Genomic DNA, 22,344 nt, shown 5'->3' with positions numbered 1-22,344 from the left:
GCATCTTGAGAGTTTCACCAGAGGTATTTGTACGCTTAGTAACATTTGCATTTTAAAATGGGACTCTTAGCACTAGAGCTTGGGAAGGAGTACCATACAAAGAAATAATCTACCCTTCATAATGATAACTCTTTCCCCACAGTGGGATGGACAAAAGCACTGTCATCTTTAAAATCAAACCTTACCTAAATGTGATTTTCCCTAAACAGTAACACCAGATGGAATCCCGAGAGATACCGTTTGCAGAGCAGCATGTTGCCTGGGGAATAACAACCTTAATGGCTGACTACCCAAAAAGAACACATACGTTGGCTGTAGAGGTGGCACGTTTTCTATATGAATGTAATCTTAGGGTATGCAATGGACGTTGTGCCAAGGACCAACCTGTTGAGAATACATTCCATGGGCATAATGGATCAAGCAGGATAGACTATGCCATGATAGCAGCCAAAGACTGGGATCTGATTACCTCATTTGAAGTGGTGGACTGCAGGGAAAGTGATCATAAGCCAGTTACGGGTGGCCTCTCTTCAGCCCTTTGAAGTAGGATGGAGGACATCAACCCCCGACCAAGCACCCTAATTGATGTCATGTGCTGCTCAAGAGGGAGTGGGCTGAGGTGCTGAGCAAAGAACGCCTGCCCGAGGTCTACAGCCTAACCGGTGGGAAAACATTGTCAATTTGCGATCCAATGACAGGGCCAGCAGAAATTATGAGTGACTTTCCTGCCTTCATCGAGATCCTACAGCCAGAGCAGTGTTTCAATAATGAATCCTTTAAGGAAGAGAGCAGCCGATGGCTTGTGTCAGCAGCCACACATGCATGAGGTGCAAAATACATATCATAAGCACTGAGGCAAAATAACACTTGGTGATGTAGAGATCAAACTAAATCCAATCTACAAACATCATCAAGGTCTGCATAGAATTCATCTTGCAGTGACTGATTGGAGAAGGACTTTATAATGAATAATCATAAGAACTGGAAAAAATTGCATCATTGTTTAATCGTCCAAGTCAGAAACCGCTCAGGGAACAATGACAGAAGGACATTACTTACCCTCACAAAGATATCAAAGATGACTGTGGCAATTACAATTCCTGCCCTGTCACTTGACAGGACCAACCGGTCTGTCCAGAATACACATCACCTTCTCATCTTCCACAGATGAGCTGATCCAAAGGAGCTGACAAATGTTAGTTAATAAATTGGCTGCAATGATTATGATCAGTTCCATGCACCATGCCCTAACACAGGCATTGCTTATTTTTAGAGTTTATTCTGCCACCAGCATGGACTATTCACAATCATAACATTTCGGAACAGGGGTGCATATCTTAAATACATCCCCTGAGCTGCAGAGACTTGGCTAATACTGCAGTGCTCAAGAGGGCACCTGTGACCTCTGTATCTGCTCTGTGCCACTGGTAGAGCAGTCGCTGCAGCTCAGGATTCTGATGCAGTAGGGCACAGTTACACACTACGATTCTGGCATGGAGTTTATGAAAGTGGAATCTTATCAGCAGATTTCTCTTTTGCAGATGGAATAACCTGCATTATATAAAACTTTTCATTTTGGCAAAAGCCAAAAAATACAAGGATAAAACAGGATAAAACATATATAATAGGCAGCAAAAAACACACTAAATTCATACAGAAGAATTAAAAAATGTTTCTTGCAATGCCCAAGCTGGGCCTAACTACATTATTAATCCAGTTACACAGTTATCATCCATAATTGTTATCAGCATTCTATAGACCTAATCAACAGATCTTGTTTACCACTTGATAAATAACAGTCTTAAAATAGGTCTCCTTAAAAAAATGTATAAATGGCAAATACAAATAAAATGACTAGCAGCCTCCACCTTGATCATACACTTATTCACACAATCCTTAGTCCATCAGGCAGTACGTTGTTGAACCAGGCACATTCCCAATCTGAATGTATCATTAAGCTCTTCTTCATTCCTTTGCATGTGATTTCCATATACGGTTCCATCAACAAAACACATTTGAACTCTTAAAAACTCGGACACAACCTTTTTTCCACAGTGACTGCTTACATAGCTCACTAACAATATGTTATCAAAGGCCTCCCTCTCATTTATACATTAAACAAATAAAAAAACATCCAGGACTTCTACACCCTTGCCATGTGGCAATTCCACATTCACCCCCAGCCAAAAAGGTTGACACTCACTATTTTAAGAACCTGACTAATCCCCCAGCCAAACATATCTACTGGGGCCATCTGAATTAGAGTGCTGTGATGCAGGTTTGTGATGGATGTCCATTTGCAATCCCTGTAGGATATGGCTCAACACACTAACTTGAAGCTCTCCCCTGCATATCCTTAAGGAAATTTAGAAGTCTGTGGTCTGTTTGGATGACAAAAGGAGACACAAATATATTTCAGATTACAAACCACCCTAATAACCACAAATGTCTCCTTTTCAATTGGATTTAACTGTGTTAAGACTGCACCAATTCTGCACTCCCAAGTGTTTGTCTGTACAATTAACTCTTATCTATAATCAGCGATCTTCAGAACTGGGTTTGTGCACAAACCATTCTTCAAGCTTTGAATGATGTTTGGCAGGCAGAGGTCCAAGTGACTTACTTTAACTTAGAGGTCACATCATTGAGGGGAAGAGTGAATGTTCCATAACCCTTGATGAAAGGCCTGTAGTAACCAGGGAGGAGCAAGAAGGCCCTTACCTGTGTCTTGTTGGTAGGGATGTCCCAATCCACCACTTCCGTGACTTTGACTTGAAGAGTTGTTTCTTACAACCACCCATGTGTTGTCCTAGGTAGCAAATAGTGCCCTTTTGACCTTTCCTTCACTCAGATAGGATGGCCTGCCAGTACCCTGATGTGAGCTTAAAGGTATTCATAAATCTGTCAATAGCTCATCTGCCCTTGCTATGGGGTGTGCATCTGTCTTAGTGACGGAATTGAGCCCCCTGCAGTCCACACAAAAGCAGACTTCAGTTTTCTGACTATTGCACTTTTTAGGGACCAATACAACTGGACTATGGCAAGGCTCAATCACCCCCTAAATCCATCATCTTTGAGACCTACACATTGATGGTGTCCTTTACCCTTTCAAACATCCAGTGAATACTGTTTGTCATCGCTTACTGTGTCCAGTGTCAATATCATGGATACACCAATCCATTTTTCCTGGAGTCAGTAAGAAGCGATTTGCATAATGGCCCAGCAGCTACTGGCTGTCCTGCTATTGCTGTTCTGATAGGTCTGGGAAGATGTGAACTCCCTATTGAGACCCATTGGTAGACTCTGCATGCAATACATCTGAGGGGATCTTTCTCCTCTTCAGTCTCATCCTTGGTCACTAGAGCCATTACCAAGTCATGCTGGATTAATTGAGGCTTAAGCTAGTTGACATTAAAGACCCTGTACATCTGCCTTGGGGACGTTGTATCAAAGAGGTAGTTAACCTCAAGTACCACATATGACCCAGTCCACTTATTATGAACTCCACTGAGCTTGACAGGCTAAATAATCCAGACAATCTGTCCAAGAGTGTAAAATGTCTATGGGGCCTACTGGTTATGCCAGTTGTCATGAGCTCTAGGCTGTCCTTCAGATTTTAGCAGCTCTGTTTTCTGTACATGGCCATTTTGGATCTGAGACCAAGCACATAACCCACTATATTGTGGCAAGGACTTCAGGGATTGTGCTCCCATCTTTCTTGCACCAGGCTTATTGGAACCCTATCAGGTTGACAAAACAGAAGCTCAATGGTACTGAACCCTGCATCGGTCTGTGGCACCTTCTGGTAGGCAAACAGAAGGCATGCAGGAGAAAATCCCATGTTTTTCTCTGGTGCTCTTCCTAGCCACATATCATGCCTTCCAGGAGTGCATTGCCCCCTTCCAGGTGGGATAGGACCAATGCTTGAATGGTGGATCTAAAGCTGTCCGGAGGGAAGAAGGGCTTGACTTTTTGCTGGAGGAAGAGCTGATACTAATGTGTTTGAGTTTTCTTAGCTATGTGTGAATTAAAGGAGAGGTGGTTGTCAATGTGGTACCCGAGGGACTTGGCACAGGAGGTGAGGCCAGGCATGAAGCCCTTAGAGTTCATGGTTGATAAGCAGGTCTGTATTTCTGGGTGTTTGGTGTTGTTGGTGAGGAGTAGGAATTCGGTCTTGAAGAGGTTGAGCTTGAAGTATGCTCTGGGCGTTCAAGACTGGATCAGCAGAAGGCAGGTTTTGAGCGTATGGATGTCTTTGAACCCCGTTCTTGAGGTATAGCTGTGTGTCATTGGTGTTTTGGTGAATGTGGATGTTGTGTGTGGCTAGGAGGGCTCCTGGCGGCTCCATGTATAGGTTCAAGATCACTGGAGTGAGGATGGAACCCCGCAGGACACCACAGGTGATGGGTTACTTTGGGGATCTAGAGGAGTACATCTGCAAAAGCAGCTGGCGGTTGTCGAGATAGGACTTTAACCAGCGTAGGACAAGGTTGCTGATCCCCATGCACTGATGAAGGGTTTCTGTTACCTCCTGGTGGTCTACTGTTTCAAAAGTTACTGAGAGGTCAATTAGAACCAGGAGGCAGGGGTGGCCATCATCAAGAATGTTCAGGGTTTTGTCAACCACCTGTATGGTTGCTGTCTCTGTGCTGCATCTGGGTCTCAACAAAAATTGATATGTTTGGAGGAGATTGTTGGTGTTGATGTGTTGCTGCAGCTGTGCGGCTACAGCTTTTGCAATGATCATATCAAGGATGTCAGGAACCAGAGAGGGTTTCTTTAGCAGAGGGAGGATTTGTCCAGTTTTTTGGGTCAATGAGAGGTTGCCTTAAGTTAGGGAGATGTTGATGATCTCCAGGTAGGGAAGGAGAACTTCTGAGGTAAGGGTCTTGAGGATGGATGCTGGGAGTATGTCCTCTCTATATGATGTGGCTTTGATGGGGGCCAGGGTTTCCACCAGTTTCTCTGTAGAGAGTATCTTGAATGTTGTCCAGGGTGTGGAGATTTCACGAGGAGGGATGTGTGTTGGGTCTGTGGATACAGTGCTGGTGTCTATGTGCTGGCAAATCTTTGCTAATTTTGTCGATGAAGAAGGTGTTGATGGCAGGGGATTTTTTAATGGAGTGTGTTATAGCAGGTGTCGGTAGCTGGTTGGCACAGTGCTTGATCGATTTGAAGGGGGCTTGCCTTGTGGTGTCGGTTTATGCTATGGTGTCGTGATAGTAGGAAGTCTTGGCTGTGTTGATGAGTTAAATCAGGTTTCTCAGACTTTCTTAAGGAATGACAGATTGGATGTGGTCAGGAGCTGTGCTAGGTTTTCTCTTGTTTCCTGATGACTCCTTTGCTGAGGTTGAGTTCTTGCGTGTACCAGGGTGTTGTTGGTTTCGGTGTGCAAGTGTGGTGTTTCAGAGGTGTTTGCTGGTCGATGGAGGCTGAAAGGGTGATGTTGAGTGCTTCCAGCAGAGAGTTGCAGTACAGTTGGGGGTTGCTCAGTCCATGTATGGTGAAGGTTGGAAAGGACTTCTGCGAGGGCTTCCACTGTAAAGTTCTTGAAGGACTTGAAGGTTTGTCTGATGGGTGTCTGCTGGGAGTGCCTGACTGAGGTGGTGTGCTGGATGTTCAAAGGTACAGTTAGGTGGTCTGACCAGTCAAGCAGTAGAGGAGAGCTGTAATGGAGGGAAGAAAGTGCAATGATTAATAGGTTGAAGACACTACCTTTCTTGTGTGTTGGGTCTTCCATATGCTGTGTGAGGCTGCAGGTGTCGAGAAGACAGAGGATAGCTCCCTTCATCTGTTTGGTGACCTTGTTGCCTGGGAGGTTCAAGTCACCTAGGAATATGTTGGCATGCATGAGGGACATGGTGGTGACCAGGACAGTAAAGTCTCTGATGAAGTGCTGTTGGGTTTGGGTGGTCTGTAGATGAGAAGTTGACTATGGGGGTCATTACGAGGTAGAAGGTAACCATGCCGCTATTAGTGGCATGGCTACACCCTTACTGGGTACAGGGTCTGGGTTCCTTGAATGAGGAATTACGGGCCATTCCGACCTTAGAGGGCCTGGTAATTCTTCATTCAAGGAACCCAGACCCTGAACATCCCCATTCCCAATCGAGCCCCCATAGGGCTCAATGGGAATGGAGAGCATGCTAACAACAGGCCCCTTAATAACGGGCCCGTTGTTAGCATCCTGGTCTGGTAGGCCCCCATCCACTCCCATGTCGTGCAGGCCCGGGTCCTGGGCCGAGAGTAAAACCAGGCCTGGTAAAACCAGGCATCCTTAGCCGGTCCAGCGAGCAGTACTCGTAATGAGGCGGTAAGCGGTTGACGGCTCCGGCACCTTTACCGGCACCGTTAACCCATTACCGCCAGGGTTGGAATGACCCCCTATGTCTGTCAGGGAGAGCAGGAAGTGGCAGGAGAGGAGCCAATGTTGTCAACATCATGTCTGATGCAGTGCCATAAGGCCCTGTGGACGACTGGGAGGCCACTGCCGTCTTATTCTTTCAGTCTCTTTGTTGGATGCTGTAGATGTTGGGGACAAGGACGTCTAGGATGTGAGTGGAGTTGGGTATCAGTCAGGCCTCGGTAATAAAGATGACATCAAGGTTGTGCGATAATGAGGTTGGCTATGTCTGTTGCATGGCTGATTGCTGAGCAGAGGTTGGTGAGCATCAACTTCCGTGTTGTGGATGGTGATGGGTTGCTGATGGGATTGGGGCTGACGTTGGTGGGATTAAATCATTGGGAGTACATGTTATGTTATGTTATTTTGTATTTATCTAGCGCCTTATATACCATTGGTATGGTCTGAAGGCGCTGGTAGGTTGAACGCCCTTGGGACCCGAAGTTCAGGTCAGTAGAGAGGATAGGAAGAGTCAACGGTGCGTGTGCGTACTGGATATGTGTGCCGCTGGTGCGGTATTCGTGAAATAGCTGCTTCTTAGCGGTAGGTGTGGTGGTTGAGATCAGGGGTATGTGTTCGTTCTGGCAGGAGTTATCCAGGCCGACTCTGGCTGCGTTAGGCCTGAGGAGAACGCCTGGCTGGGGGGTGTGTAACCAGCAGTGTTTACTTAGAGTGATGGGGAGTGAGCAGGAGATGTTGGTATGAGAACAGTTATACCAAATGGTGTCATAGTATCTCTGTGTTCTAGTTGAGTGGTGGTGTAAAGAAGAGAGTAAGCGTGGGGTATGATATGATGGGTTACATGCTCTTTCAAGCGTTCCCTGCATTCCAGACCATACTATGTGCGTCGCACAGTTCTATGCGCTCCAGTCCGTTCTATGGACTTTTATTCATTCCATGCATCCCCGTCTGCGCTACACACTCCGGTCTGCCCGACACACTCATGCACTCCAGTCCGCCCTGTGCGCTCAAGTCCACCCCGCGTGCTCCTGTCTGCCCCATGCATGCACTCCTGTCTGCCCCACACATGGACTCCTGACTGCCCCTGTATTTCGCATTCACCCACCCTACGCAATCACCTGCTCCCCGCACTCACCCGCTCCCCGCACTCACCAGCTCCCCACACTCACCAGCTCCCCGCACTCACCCGCTCCCCACACTCACCCACTCCCAGCTCTCCTCATTTCTCCACTCTATGCCCGCATCCGCTCTATGTACTCATCGGTTCTATGCACTTGTACTTTCCACGCATTCAACTCATCCGCTCCCCGCACTCATTCACTCACTTCACTCATCCGCTCCCCACGCTCATCAGTTCCCCGTACTCATCCGCTCCCCGTACTCATCCGCTCCCGGTACTCATCCGCTCCCGGTACTCATCCACTCCCGGTACTCATCTGCTCCCTATACTCATCCGCTCAATGCACTTGTGCTTTCCACGAATTAACTCATCCGCTCTCCGCACTCATCCGCTCCGCACACTCATCCTCTCTATGCACTCATCCGCTCTATGCACTCGTGCTTTCCCTGCATTCAACATTAATATGCACTCATCAGTCCCTTAGAGTCATTCGCTAATACGTAGTAATCCTGTTCTATAAATTAATTTGTTCTCTACACTCATCCGCTCTTTACACTCATCCGCTCTATAACCTCATCCGCTCTATAACCTCATCCGCTCTTATAACCTCATCCGCTCTATAACCTCATCCGCACTACAACCTCATCTGCACTATAACCTCATCCGCTCTATAACCTCATCCGTTCTATAACCTCATCCACTCTATAGCCTCATCCGCTCTATAACCTCATCCGCTCTATATCCTCATCCGTTCTATAACCTCATCCACCCTATACCCTCAGCCGCTCTATAATCTCATCCGCTCAGTGCACTCATCGGCTCTGTACACTCGTACGCTCTATACACACAACCGCTCTATACATTCATCTGTTCTATACACTCATCCACTCTATACGCTCATCCACTCTACACGCTTCTCCACTCTACACGCTCATCCACTCTACACGCTCCTCCACTCTACACGGTCATACGTTCTGTACATTCATCGGTTCTACATTCGCTTCTCTGTATTTATGCACTCATCCGCCATACACGCTCGTCCGCTCCACACACCCAACCACTCTACACGCTCATCCGCTTAACATGTTCCTCCATTCTATACTTTCATCCCATCTACATACTCATTCAATCTATATAGTCATCTGTTATTCCACTCATGCATTCTTCCACTCAGTGCATTCAACTGTTTACCCTCAACCACTCTACACACTCAATTGCTTAACATGTTCATCCATTCTTTACACTTATCGATGTACATACTAATTCGATTTACACACTTATTCAATCTATATAGTCATCTGTTCTTCCACTCATGCATTCTTTCACTCAGTGCATTCATCTGTTCAACACGCTTCATCCATTCGAACTATTTCATCGATGCCATTCACTTTGTTCGGTCCTCATGCATTATGTGAATTTCAGCAGTTTACATCTCCTTACTGTTTCCCTATGATTTCTTCTTATTATCCACTTCACTGTTTTAATGCTGTTAATCTTTCTAGTTTATTTTCAGGGTTATTAGCTGTCAATTTCTCGTCTCAGGTAGTTTGTTGGGTTGGTGTCGTTGAGATGCTGTTTGTCTGTTTGGATTAATTTGGTTACCGGTTGGTCTTAGGGGAAGAGCCAGGTTTTCAGCAGTTTGCGGAAAGATGGTAAATCCTCAGTTTGGCGGATGTGGGGTGGGAGTGAGTTCCACAGGGTGGGGGCCAAGGCAGAGAATGATGATCCGCCTAATCTGACTGAGTTTGTCTTAGGTATGACTAGGATGCCAGCTGAGCTTGATTTTAGGGTGTGAGGGGGGTGATAGGGTTTTAGTTTGTCTTGAAGATATTGAGGTCCGGATTTATGCAGTGCTCGACGGGAGATGCATAAGGTTTTGAAAGTCACCCTTCGGGCTACTGGAAGCTAGTGCAGTGTCTTAAGGGCTGGGGAGATGTGATCTCTTGGGCCGAGTGCAAGTAGCAATTTGGCTGCTACGTTTTGTGCCCTTTGGAGTTTATTCAGTTGGTATGTGTGGATTCCGAGGTGTAGGAGGTATAGGGGGTTTGCATAGTCCAGTCTTGACATAACGATTGATTGGACCGCGGAGACTCTGTTAGGAAAGGAGAGATATGGAAAGATGCGCCTAAGGGTTTTAAGGTGGTAGTGGCAGGATTTTGAAATGTTGTTGACTTGGCACGAGAGTGTTAGGTCATAGTCAAGGATGCATCCAAGATTTTTCACTGAGTTGCAGGGGGTCGGTGAGCTGCCCATGGCGATTGGCCAGGGTAGTGGTTGCGGAAGAAGCTCGGAGTTGCCACATACCATTATTTCCGTTTTGGAGGGGTTTAACAAGAGGTGGCTTTGGGTCATCCAGAGATCTATGTCGAGGAGCCAGGAGGCCAGGTCAGGTCAGGAATTGGGATTTGAGTTCATTAGTCTTAGAATTATTTCAGTGTCGTCGGCGTAGTTGTAACACAGGATGTTGTGTGAACGAATTATTGGCAGGAGGGTGATCAAGTAGAGATTGAACAGGAGGGCAGATATGCATGCTCCTTGTGGGACTCCCGTGTCTACTGGTCGGGCTTGGGAGGTATAGGTGGAGAGTATAGTTATTTGGTACCTATCTTTGAGGAATTAAGCTATCCATTTAAGAGCGGTTCCACAAATTCCTAGGGAGTGGAGGTGGTCTAGGAGGATTGAGTGATTGATTGTGTCAAGGCGGCAGATAGGTCAAGAAGGATTAGTGCAGCACATCCTGCGGAGTCTGCCGTCATTTTAAGGTCATCCAAGATTGAGGTTAGGGTGGTTTTGGTTCCGTGACGGGCTCTGAAACCTGATTGTGCGGGGTCTAGGAGATTGTTGGCTTTGACAAAGGCATTTAGTTGGGAATAGGGGGTTCGGTGAATGAGTTTGGCAAGGAATCTGGTGTTTGAGATGGGGCGGTAGTTTTTGGGCTGGAGAGGGTCGAGGGAAGGATTTTTTAATTAGCAGTTTGACATGCACCATTTTGAAAGATACCAGAGGAAAGGGAGGCATTTATGATGGATCTTGCGTGTTCTCCTGCGCAGGTGGAAGCGAACATTTCTTTGAGGGTTGTGGCCGGGCAAGGGTCCAGCGGGGAGCCAGATGGTTTGCGGTCAGATACAAGTTTGAGAAATTTCTCTGGTGATATTGGACTAAAGGATTCGAACGTTGGTTGTATGGTGGTCGCAGCTGGTGGGCTGGTCGCTGTGGGGGGAGTATTGCCTGGTGTATGAGAGAGAGCCAGTTTGGTGGCTAGAGTATTTGTTCTTTCGAGAGCCGTGGTGTAAAAGTGGAGGGAGAGTGAGTCACACAGTGGTTGTGAGGGGGTCGGGACGGTTGTGGTGCAAGCCGGTTTGGTGAATTCAGAGATGATTTTGTGGACTTCCTTGCTTGGGTTTTTGCAGTTTAGGATTCGGGAGTTGTAGTGGGATTTTTTTGCTTTCTGGTTTTCAGTCTTGATAGAGGTGTCAGGCCAAGGTGGCCCTATTCTCCTTGGTTTTGTCATTCTGCCTTTTGCGTTCTAGGCATTTATATAGTTGTTTAGTGGTCTTCAACTCAGGGGTGAACCATCTGGGGAAAAGGCCACGGCGGGATGTTGTTTTGCAAGGGGGTATGAGCCTCATCAGAAATGCGTTGAGCCATGAGTCAAAGGCATCTGGGGTTAGTTGTTTATTGAGTTGGCAGGTAGGTGGTGGAGATTGGAGGAGTGCGTCGGCTAGGTGTGGGACGATTATTCGTTTTTCCAGCATTTGTGTGGATTCAGAGGTTCAGATTCGAGTACGGGAGTGGGGTCGGGTGAGCGAATGGAGTGATCGGACCAGATGATGGGGGTGGGGGGGTTTAAATGAATCCAGTTTTTGGAGCTAAAGATAGCATCAAGAGTGTGTCCTTTATAGTGAGTCGGGCCATTTATGTGGGGTTGGAGGTTAATTGTGTCTAAACCGTCGACCAGAGAGTGTGTTGTAGGGTTGGTGGGGATGTCGAGCCATATGTTGAAGTCTCCAAAAAGGGTGAGGTTGGGATGGTTTAGTTGAAGGGTGGCAATTGAGTCGCAGAGGTTGTTTTCGAATTGTCTATCGTAGCCTAGTGTAACGAGTAGTGATTTGCAGGAAGGAATGGAAGGTTGGTTGTCGATGATTAAGGCATGGAAGAGAGACTTGAAGACGATTGCTACTTCCCCTCCTGTAGAGGGACGGTTCAGCGGGATGAGGAAGTAGTCAGGGGGGAAGGCTTCACTGGCGATTGGAGCGAAGTCGTCAGAGAAACAAGTTTCGGTGATGAAAACCAGGTCTGTTGGGCAGTTAGGAGTTTCCATTACAGTTGATGAGAAGTCGAGGGAGAGGGGTTTCAGGAAAGGCGAAGCTATGGGGGATGGAGGTGATTGGGGGAAAGTGGAGGTGGGTCGAGACAGGAGAGGCGAGGAGTGCTGAGAGATTGAGGGGGACCATGTGCGATTCCTCTTTAGTTTCTTTGTTGCGATTGTAGTGTGAGAGAGGGAAGGGGGTCAGAGGGTAAGAGGAATGCTTCGGTTCTTGCTAGGGCTAGGCGTGCGGTTTTTAGGGACGGGAAAGGATGCGTTGGGGGAAGGTGGTGGGGGTTTGTGGGCAAGTTGGGGGGTGGATGCTTGCAGGGCAAGGTGTGTCCACTATGATAGTGAGGGGAGCGGGCATGGTTAATGTGGGCTGGCCGGTGGTGAGGTCCGGGGGAGGAGTGGTCTTAGGGTGGATGGCTCGCCATCATGCTCCTCTGGCTTGGTGTTTGGAGAGGGAAATAGTAGGGAATGCAAAGGAGGGTGGGGTGATTTGGGAAGGGGGGTACGGGACGGAAGGCACACCGGGAAGTGAGGGCGGTCCTCACTTCCCGGTGTGCCGGGAAGTGGCACACCGGGAAGTGATCGTTTCCACCAGATTCTGTTGGAGTGGGCGAACTCATGCTTAGCACTAGCTGTTAGGTGTGGTCTCAATTGAAACTTAAAGTTTATTGGGCTTTATATGTTTGTCTATATCCCTGGCTGTGAGTAGTCTTGATTTCAGGGTTGTACTAGTTTGCAGATATTAGGCCGTTTTGAGGTGTAGCTAGACCCTAGGATATGCTAGTTAGGTAGTTTATTTAGTTGTAGCTACAACACAGTTACGCTATTGGTAGGCATTCTTCTAGTAAGCTAGCATTCTTCTAGTAAGCAGGAAAATGAGATACGCTATTTAAGAAGTTCAATGTCGCAACGCCCCAGGTATGTTTTTAGTTGGACTTTAGGTGGAGTTTAGGAGGGCGTTCTAATTGTAGTTCTAAATTCAGTGGGAGCACGCTATTAGGCACACTTCCAAGTTCAATTTGCACAGAGATGATATTAGACTATTAGGTGCACTTCTGGCTTCAACTGTACACAGAGATGATATTAGGGCATTAGGTACTATTAGGTACACTTCTAGATTTGACTGTACACATGAGGTGGTCCTAGGTCTACCTCTAGATTCAGTTTTGTATAAAATGCCTTATAGGAGGGTCAATGTTGGTGATGTTGGTGTAGCATGCTGATGGTGGGTATGGTCTGTGGGGATGGAGAAAGAAAACACATGAAAGCACATGCTTCCCTGTTGTCTGAGCAAGGGTTTAGTTCCTGAGTCCTCCCAGTCCAAACACGTCCAAACAGGAATTGCCATTTTCTTCATCTGTCTTTCACTTCAGACGCCCGGTCGAGATGCCCTTCATCTAAGAGTCAAGAACAGAAAGTAAGTGGCAGGGCTAAGAAGGTGGATGCGGTTGTTTAAGTAGAGAAAAAGAGTGTCAAACCAGGAAGGCACAAGCAGTATAAAGTGATTGACAGGTGGGCAGTGCTTAGACCAGGTGACCTAGATTTGCTTGCAACTGCAAAGGAAAGAGACTGCAGAGCTGCTTAAGTAGTGAAAATGAAAAGCAAACCAGGACAGCACCAACAATTTAAGGTGATTGACAGGTGGATGGGGCTTAGGCCAGGTGACCTAGATCCACTCACACCTCATTTCTCAGCTCCTGTTATTTCATATATTTAGCATTCATTTCCAAGTCTCTCCAGAAAGTCTTATGATTGCCAAGGTCCACAGCAGAAGAGGTCATAGAAAACAGTTATTATTGCAAGATTGTACTTCCTGTTATCCTTTCCCATGAAGATTTTCCCAGAGGTTGTGAGCATGGAACATCATACAAGATAATGTTCTTAGCATTAGGAAGAGCATAATACAATAGTTGTAAAAGGCATGTTTTGGTGTGAACCAGGCCTCTGGTTGAGGCATTTCCAATGTGTGGGCTATGACTCTACTGCCTTCTAGAGGATTCTAGGATTGCCAATCCATGATAGAATGGCTAATAGCACAAATAATATCAGAAATTACTCCTTGAGAATGGAGTCTCTGACACATATTTTATGAGGCCATGCAATCTAACAGTTTCTGAGCTTGGCTTAGCTAGAAGGATTAGCAATGGGGAAAGCCACATGTTTCAATATGGTAGTTGCAAAAGATATGTTGGAAACATGAGTTAGATGCAAGATCTGTGAACCGTCTGGGTTGCCCGATGTCTCGTTCAATGGGAGCAGTTCTTACTGTGTCTAGTTTTGTTGCCATAGGGTGTTGACATCTCTCTTCTCACTGATGAAACACACGATTAGGTCATCTGTAGGCGGATGCACTCACAAAGTTACTAGAATTGTATTAAACAATAGAGTGGGCTAATGTATGTTGTTCTTTAGATTCTTAAATAGGTAGAAGCCAATAGGGACAAGTTAACAAACACCTGCCATTTTGTAATGTTTTCTAATGTATTCATATTTTGTAGTTTTGGTCTTTAAATATTGTAACCCAAAGTGAGAGGGTTGAGAGTTCTCAGCTTCCAGTCTCTTGAGACTAGACTGACCTCCTGGGTGTTATTTACATGCATTAGAGCTGTTTTTCTTGCAATTAGTGCCTTTAATTATTATTGTTTCCTGATTTGATTTGTGGGTCTACTTTTACACACCGCAACCCCACTCTGCACCAGCACTCCACACCACACATCTACTCCCCACTCCACTCTAACACCATGCTCCCACTCTGCCCTCCTGCTCTACCCTTTCCCATTGCTCTTCCCCAGCCTTTCCTCTATCCCTCTTCCTGTTCAAACAGTCAAACACCACTCTACAACACCCACCTTTCATTGCCAATCTCTATTCCTTACTCATTCCTCTATATTTCAACCTGATCTCACTCCTCTATGACATAACCTTCTCTATCCCCACACACTCACACCTCTCTCTACCCAATCACCACCCATCCTCATCTAACCTAACCCTACCAATATCTTCACTGGATTCCCCCTGTCCGCAAATTCTACCCTACCCAACCTAAAATACCCATACAACCTCACACATGCTCATCCCTAAGAAATACAACCCGCCAACCCTTTCTCATCTCTTCCTACCCCCACTCACTACAACTAATCTCCATACTTCCCCCCACTCTACCACAACCTTCCCTAATGCATCCCAGTACACCCACACTTGTATACCAACCCTTCTCCCATCCATCCTAACTCTTCTCTACTGATCTCCACCAAGCCACCCTCCCTAGCTCATCTCTGCCTACCCACAATAATCCTCGCTCATAAATGCCTACCTTGCTCTTTCCAGCCTTCTACCTGTCCCCTTAGCTCACACTTGCACCCTTCCACATTATCTCACCTGTACCATTGCCTCCCTAGCACACTCTTAAAATAATAATGTTCACCTTACATTTCCCAAAATAGTATTTACTGACAAATAACCTTAGTAATACAAATAGTAAATATATCTGTAGTGTCATTTTTCTGCAAACACTAATGTGCAGACATATTTGGAATTGCTGGCTTAACAGAGCTCAGGTATTTGCTGCATTTGTATCTATAAATGCAAAATGCTATCAACAACTACTTACAGCAAAACCATTGGCTTTGCCAATGTGTGTTCCTTTGTGGCTGGTGTCACAGGCTCGTCCTGATCCCCATGATACCAGTGCTCATCCAGCTCCCCCACACCATCTCAGGCACAGTAGGCACTGGGACACAAATAATACACATGAGTCCAGAAGTAGAGAGAAATGGACTGTAATGGAAACACACGCCAGTGCATAGGAGCACCGCATTCTGCTCTCCTCCTCCCAGGCGTGGCTCATCCTTTTGTACAATGGAGTAGCTAAATCTAATCTACACCGATAAACCAGCATGTATAATGCACGTATGATAGCAACCAGGTCATTTCGCAGAAAAGGAGGAAGGAATTACATTTAACAAGTGCAGGCTGTTTTCTGCAGGACAGGCTCTGGCAGACTTGGAATTTGAGCGAGCAGCTTAATCACTGTGTACTTCTCAGGAGAGGCTCTTCATGCCCGGCAGTGTGAGGCATCACAGAATTCCACAGCCCAGTTATACTGTGCCCTGAGACATTGCTTGGCATGGGTGTTGAGCTGTTGGGCTAGTCTCTTAGGCAAGTCTGTAGGTCAGTCCCCTTGCATCAGATGTACCTCAAATAAACGAAAAGAAAGTGCAGTATCATAGAAGGTAACATGTGCCCAGTTCTTCTCCCACTCTTCTCGTTTTATCTATGAATCACTGACTAAAGCCTTGCACTACATCTACACAAAGCACACTACAATGCAACTATGCTGATGCATACAAACTCAATAAGAAATCAAAACATAATATAAAACATTATCAAACTAAGACAAATGATGTATGTCCTAACTCATCTAACGCCATTCTTACACTGTACTGTATTGCATAAACACCCCCTCCTATTAGCATCAGAGTTAAACTAGGGTGCATCTAAAACAACAAAAACAGTCATAACTACATGCCCCTCCCATTCTAGCTCTGAGCATCCATGTCACTCATACATCCAGCACAACCCCTTTCATGTTTCTGTCATGATTGTGTGCACTGTAAAATTCAAAATCAATGTTCCTCTTCCCAGTAGATAGCCTCTATTACCTCCCAGTCCCTAGGTGCACCCCCAGTCAGTGTCAGCAGCAACTTGTCAGTGCTCGTCATATTTTTCCAAAATAGCATTTTGCATGGTGAATACCTGGTTGCTTACCGCTCTCTCACGTTTAGGCCATGGAGAACAAACATCAGACAGTATTCCCACTCTGTACCTTTCACATCCATCTGCTTGAGCTGCTCCTTCTGTTGCTCATCTTTCTGCTTTTTTTTCCAACATGTCCCACAAATGCCCCCATGCTCCTGCCAGCCTTTTTGGCCCGTGGGTCACCAGGCCATCTCTATTGGGCACTGAAACACACTGTCTTGCTCTTCTTTGCATTGATATGTTGCATCATTTGTTCATCCTCCCCTTTCGGATCGGTCAGGAGCCAATCACATTTCCTTTGCCCTCCCTCTTACTTGTCTGCAGGATCATCTTCATCACTTCAAGGTGTGGGCCATCCACCACATGCCACTTCCTATCTTCTATGGATGCCAATCGATGTGGCTGTATGTCATTATCAGGTGTCATGGGCCACTCTCTCTCAGATGGAATTATCTTCTTTTTTCTTAGAGCCAACACCACCAATTGTAATTCACCATACTGTGCTATTTCCTCCACACACTATTGAGTCATGTTGACACTGACCACCTTCCTTATGTGTGGGCCTATAAATGTCCTTCTCATCTGCACATGCCATGAAAATATCCTGTTGTCTTTTGACAGTCTCTGACATGAAGTTGTGTAGTTACCCCATCCACCGGCATTTTGTTCATGCCACATCTAGGGTGCACACTGCACAGTCACCCGTCCTTCTGAAATCCAGTTCATTTCTTGCCCTGTTGTCGCCCCCATTCTGTCCGGACCCCGTTTCTGTGTGTCAAAATGTGGGTGGTACTCCTAGTAGTGGCCATCACTATAGCTATTGGGGATATCTGTACCCTGCCTCTTTCTCCCTGCAGGCACCTATTTGCAAATTCTGCCATTGTGTAACTTTTTTCCAAAATGTCCTCCCTTCCCTCTGTTGCACACAGTTGCCTACCCATGTAACTAGCCAACCAGTGTCTCCTTCCTCTTTCTCCCCTTTCTCAAAAATACAAATAACCAACCCCAAAGTGTTCTGTGTCATTCACCCCAAACCCCACAGGCACTGCTGCTAGTATCTCACAATATTGCCCCTCTGTGTGTTCTCCCTCTACCCAAGATGTGCACTCCGTCACCAGCACAGCTTTTCTCACTGTCAACCCTGTTTCTTTCACCAGCTGCTTTCAGAATGTATGCCCACCCCTGGGTTGACCTTAACTTTTCCTCCACATCCAATTTCCCTTAAACCACCCTCATTATCTCGTCTGGCAACAGCCAGCATATTGCGGGCCTCATTAAAGTTAATGTAAGCATTACTGCAACATCTGGGGGTCTCTTATCCCTCCCTATCTTCATCCCCTTTGTGATATCTGTGTGCTTCACATGTAGTTCAGCACTATCTCTCCTGTCCCTTCCCTGCAGTACACTTTGTAACTGCTGTTCCTGGGTGAACCCATCTCCTTATTCCTTTGTGACGACAATTGTCCACCATGCTCCTCAACCTCTCCGGCACTGCCCTCAACCCCATTTTATATGACAGATACCCCATTTTATATGACAGATCTGTCCCCTGCCTCTTGCCTGGTCAGTGGACCAGCATCTTCCATATTGTAACTGGAACGGTAATCTGTAACTGTAATCTGTAACTAATCTGTAACAGTTATCTGTCCTACTGCAGGTTAGCTCAGGCTTCTGACCTCACACTCCTACCATGTGCCTTTTACAGCATCAACCCTACACTGTCTGTCCATAACAGGTGTTCTGTCTATATCACATGTGGCTAAGCATGCTGTGACCTGATTGCAGTCCTGTAGGTGTTCTTGCAACTCTGTACTGTATCACTGCAGCACTCCAAGGCACTGTATCTGTATTATTCCTAAACCCCTGAAAACCGCAGTCCCCTAGTCAAGCACGCAACAGGTACCGTGAAAAACACTTTTTCACGTACCCGTTATATTGTTCTACACCCCAGTCAGGCACGTCAGGAAGGTGAGCTCCCGGGGATCGGCACCATCTGTCACAGGCTTGTCCTGCTCCCCACAATACCAGTGCTGATCCAGCTCTCCCATGCCACCTCATGAACAGCAGGCACTCATACACAAACAATACCCATGAGACCAGAAGTAGAGAGACATGGGTTGTAATGCAAACACACACCAGTGCATAGGAGGGCTACATTCTGCTCTCCCCATCCCAGACATGCCTGAAAACCAGCATATATAAGGCCTGTATGATAACAAACTGGTAATTTCACAGAACAGGAGGACGAAAGTACATTTTGCAACTGCAGGCTGTTTTCTGGGAGGCAGGCTCTGGCAGCCTTGGGATTTGAGCTAGCAGATTCATCACTGTGTACTTCTCAGCAGGGTTTCTTCATGCCTGGCAGTTTGAGGCATTCTACAGCTCAGCTGTGCTGTGCTATGCTCTGCGACATTGCTTGGCATGGGTGTTCAGCTGTTAGGCCAGTCTCTTAGGCAAGCCTGTAGGCCAGTCTCTTTGCATCAGATGTACCTCAAATAAACAGAAAGAAAGTGCAGTAGCAGAGAAGGTAACAGGTGGTACCCAAGATAGATGGTGCATACCGCAAAGTGCACGCAATTTACGCCAGGCAGCCTGGGGCTTTTCACACACTACCATCAAAGAAAGCCTCCCCAGAGCACAAACAGAGTACTCAGTTCAGTGCGCATATTTCTGTTGAAATGCAACAGTATTTAACTGCACCCACCCCTTCTCCAGCAGATCATCATGCCGTAGCTCTTCAAAACATGTATTGTGGTGAAGACCAAAGCATGTATGCAACCTCAAACTCAATATCAGCATGACCAGATTGACCGTGCATATGGTCTGCTTATCTGAAGGATGCAGTCAGACAATCAAATTACCTCGTTTGCATGATGCACAATGAGGGAATCTTCACCACTGTTTGTTAAACACCAAGGTAGTCAGAATGCATTCAGTGATGCAAAAAGACCCAAACCATTGTGCCATTTGTGCAAGAGGCCCACTTTATCTAATTTGGCAAAAGGTCGACTTCGCTGCATTTATAGCAATACATCATGAGCTGTAATGTGTCTGTAATGAGCCAAAAACTCTAAACGTTTTTTTGAATTTTGATTTCACTATTTAAACGTGTCTTGTCCTAAAAAATATGATAAACCAGGAAGCTTCAAAGTTTTGTGGTTATGGCGTGATTTGTAATGACCATCAGCATTTCAAGCGGTTTTATAACTGAAAGTGCAATATAGATGGAAAAAAAGAATGATTAACTATGAACAAATCTACAGTGTTACATTATTTTAAAAATAAAGGCAGCCTTTACTTTTTAAAAGGTGAACATTTAGTTAGAAAATCTGATCATTTGCATACTGTAGAAGGTCACGCATAGTAAAAATATATGAACCACAATTGAAACAAAATTCCAACATCATAAAGTAGCTTTTCAGCAGATGCTGTGTTTTTCATCCGAAATCCTTCATGGGTTTTAAAACAGGAGATTATATTTGAGAATTGAAAATGTACAGCTTCTAGTTCAGCCCCGAGTAAAAGTAATAAACCTTTGTTTTATTGTTCAAAGACTATAAATATATTAGTGATAATTGCAATAGCTTCAAATGTCTAAATGCCAGCCCAAAAAACACAATGGACAAATATTCCTAGTTACAATCCGTAAATATCTAAACATTAATATAAACCTGTCTCGTTAGCTGTACCCTACCCAACAATTGAAATTTCTTATATAGTCAGACTAAAATTATTAATGTCAACATGAAATGACTTAGATATTCTGTAATCAGTATTTAATGGGAATTATAAAGACTCATCATCTCCAATGAGCTATACCTGTCATGGAAGTTTGAACACATCCACATGGACAAGCAACTGCCAAATGTTCCCCTAAACTGTTGTGGCAGCATAACGGAACACTGCATAGAAGAATCTGTAATCTGCATGTTCAGAAGTACTTTCTGTAATGTATTGATTAATTTAGTTAGTTGTTTCATTCTGTTTAAAATTAGTGGAAACAATTTTCTCTTCAGTAGAAATGAGCTGTCAATCAGAGCTTCGAGGATTAGTCTCCTGCAGTCATTTTTAAGGGTAGATCGTGACTTTTCAGCTGTTTTTATACGATTGTGAGGAACTCTACGGTGGAAAATTTTTTGTAACATGAATGTTTTTAATTGCTTCATGGTGACTATGTTAACACTGGTAGATACAGGGCCTCATTACGACCCTGGCACTAATGGGTTAACGGCGCCGTAAAAGGCTACGCAATTTGCGGTACCGTACTTAGTGCCTTCCCCAGTCCCATTGAGCACTATGGGGCAAAAATGGGTATGGGGAAGGGCCAATGTTCAATGGGGAATTACTGCCCCGCCAACCTTGGAATGGGGTGGTAATTCCCCATTGAACATTGGCAGACTTGTTACGATACCGGCACCAACCATGGTGCTAATAGCGCAATGGTTTAGCGCCAGTATCGTAATGAGGGCCACAGTGTTAGGTAGGTTAGTAGGTCCGCTTTTCGTTGCACATATGTTTTTACTTTTAGTTTTGCACCAGGTGCCTTACCATTTTTTGTTGTGGCTGGTTTCGTTTTGTTGAGTGAGTTTACTAGCTCGTTTTTTTTTATTGTTTTCTATAAATTGTTTTAGAGGTGGATGACCATATAGTTTGCTTTTATTTTTATCTGGTCGATCTTTCCTTTATTTTCTATGGAGTTGCTTTTTAGTAGGCATTTTGTTGTGTCTGTTGGTAAAAGAGAAAGTTGAGGTTGAAAGTTGAAGTATTTATATGTATGTATTGTGTGTGGGTGTGATTTGAGAGGTTAATAAAGTGCTGTTTGATTGTGAGGTGGCATACTAGGTGTGGTTATGAAGGCTGTGAGAGTAAGAGTCTGTAGAGGTGCGATGGTGTTGGGTTGCTGAGTAAGGGAGTGGTGGTGTGATTGAATCAGTAGAGACAATCTGTTTTTTAGGAAAGCAGTGGGTGTTGCAATGGTGGTACTTAGATGGGAATAGAAAGAGTGTGAATTGTGCAATATAATGAGTTATAGTGAAAGAGTGAAAGAAATTTGTGGTCACGTGATGCTATCCGGGAAGTCTGCGATGTCATCAAACGTTTGTGAACGTCAGGGAACACAAAATTGTGTAAAACGTTGTAGAAAGTTGCTAGAAGTATTATGAATGTTACAAAGAGGTGGCAAAGGCACATTTTTCGTTTGAAACTACCTAGATCAGATACAAATTCTGCTATATTGGGGGTGAGTATGATATTAGTAAGTTTTAGCAAATCAAAGTGCACTGCTACCCTTGAAATTCACTGAAAAAACGTGTTACGGGCACAATATAGTTAGGTTGCACTAATAAAGACTTCTGAAATTCAAGGAACTTTTTTTTGTTAAAGGGACGTTATTGTAAAACTGAAAAAAAAAAACCAGAAATTCACCATTTATGGCATCCTATGCAACCATAACCCACGCCACCACTGTGCACTGCTAAGACTAACACTCAGGATATCAAAGATGCATTTTGAACATTTTCCAGAAAAATCTGATTTCCCATATCAGCTAGATGGACTCCATCTCTTCAAAAAATGTTGAGAATAAGAAATGCAATGTTTTCATTATGAATAATATGTCATGCCAAAATCTCGTAAACATCACACACACCTTTATTCACATTCCATCTTGCTTTTTCCATTTGTGGAGAAAATACATTTGAACACATTCACATTTTTCTCTGAGCAATGTGAGAAAACATAATTTTCGACTTTGGAAACATTTCCATCAACTTTTCCAAACGTATC

Source organism: Ambystoma mexicanum, chromosome 5p (genome assembly GCF_040938575.1).
Source record: "Ambystoma mexicanum isolate Mex_15411 chromosome 5p, UKY_AmexF1_1, whole genome shotgun sequence".
NCBI classification, from domain to species: Eukaryota; Metazoa; Chordata; class Amphibia; order Caudata; family Ambystomatidae; genus Ambystoma; species Ambystoma mexicanum.
This window is presented reverse-complemented; position numbering follows the sequence as displayed.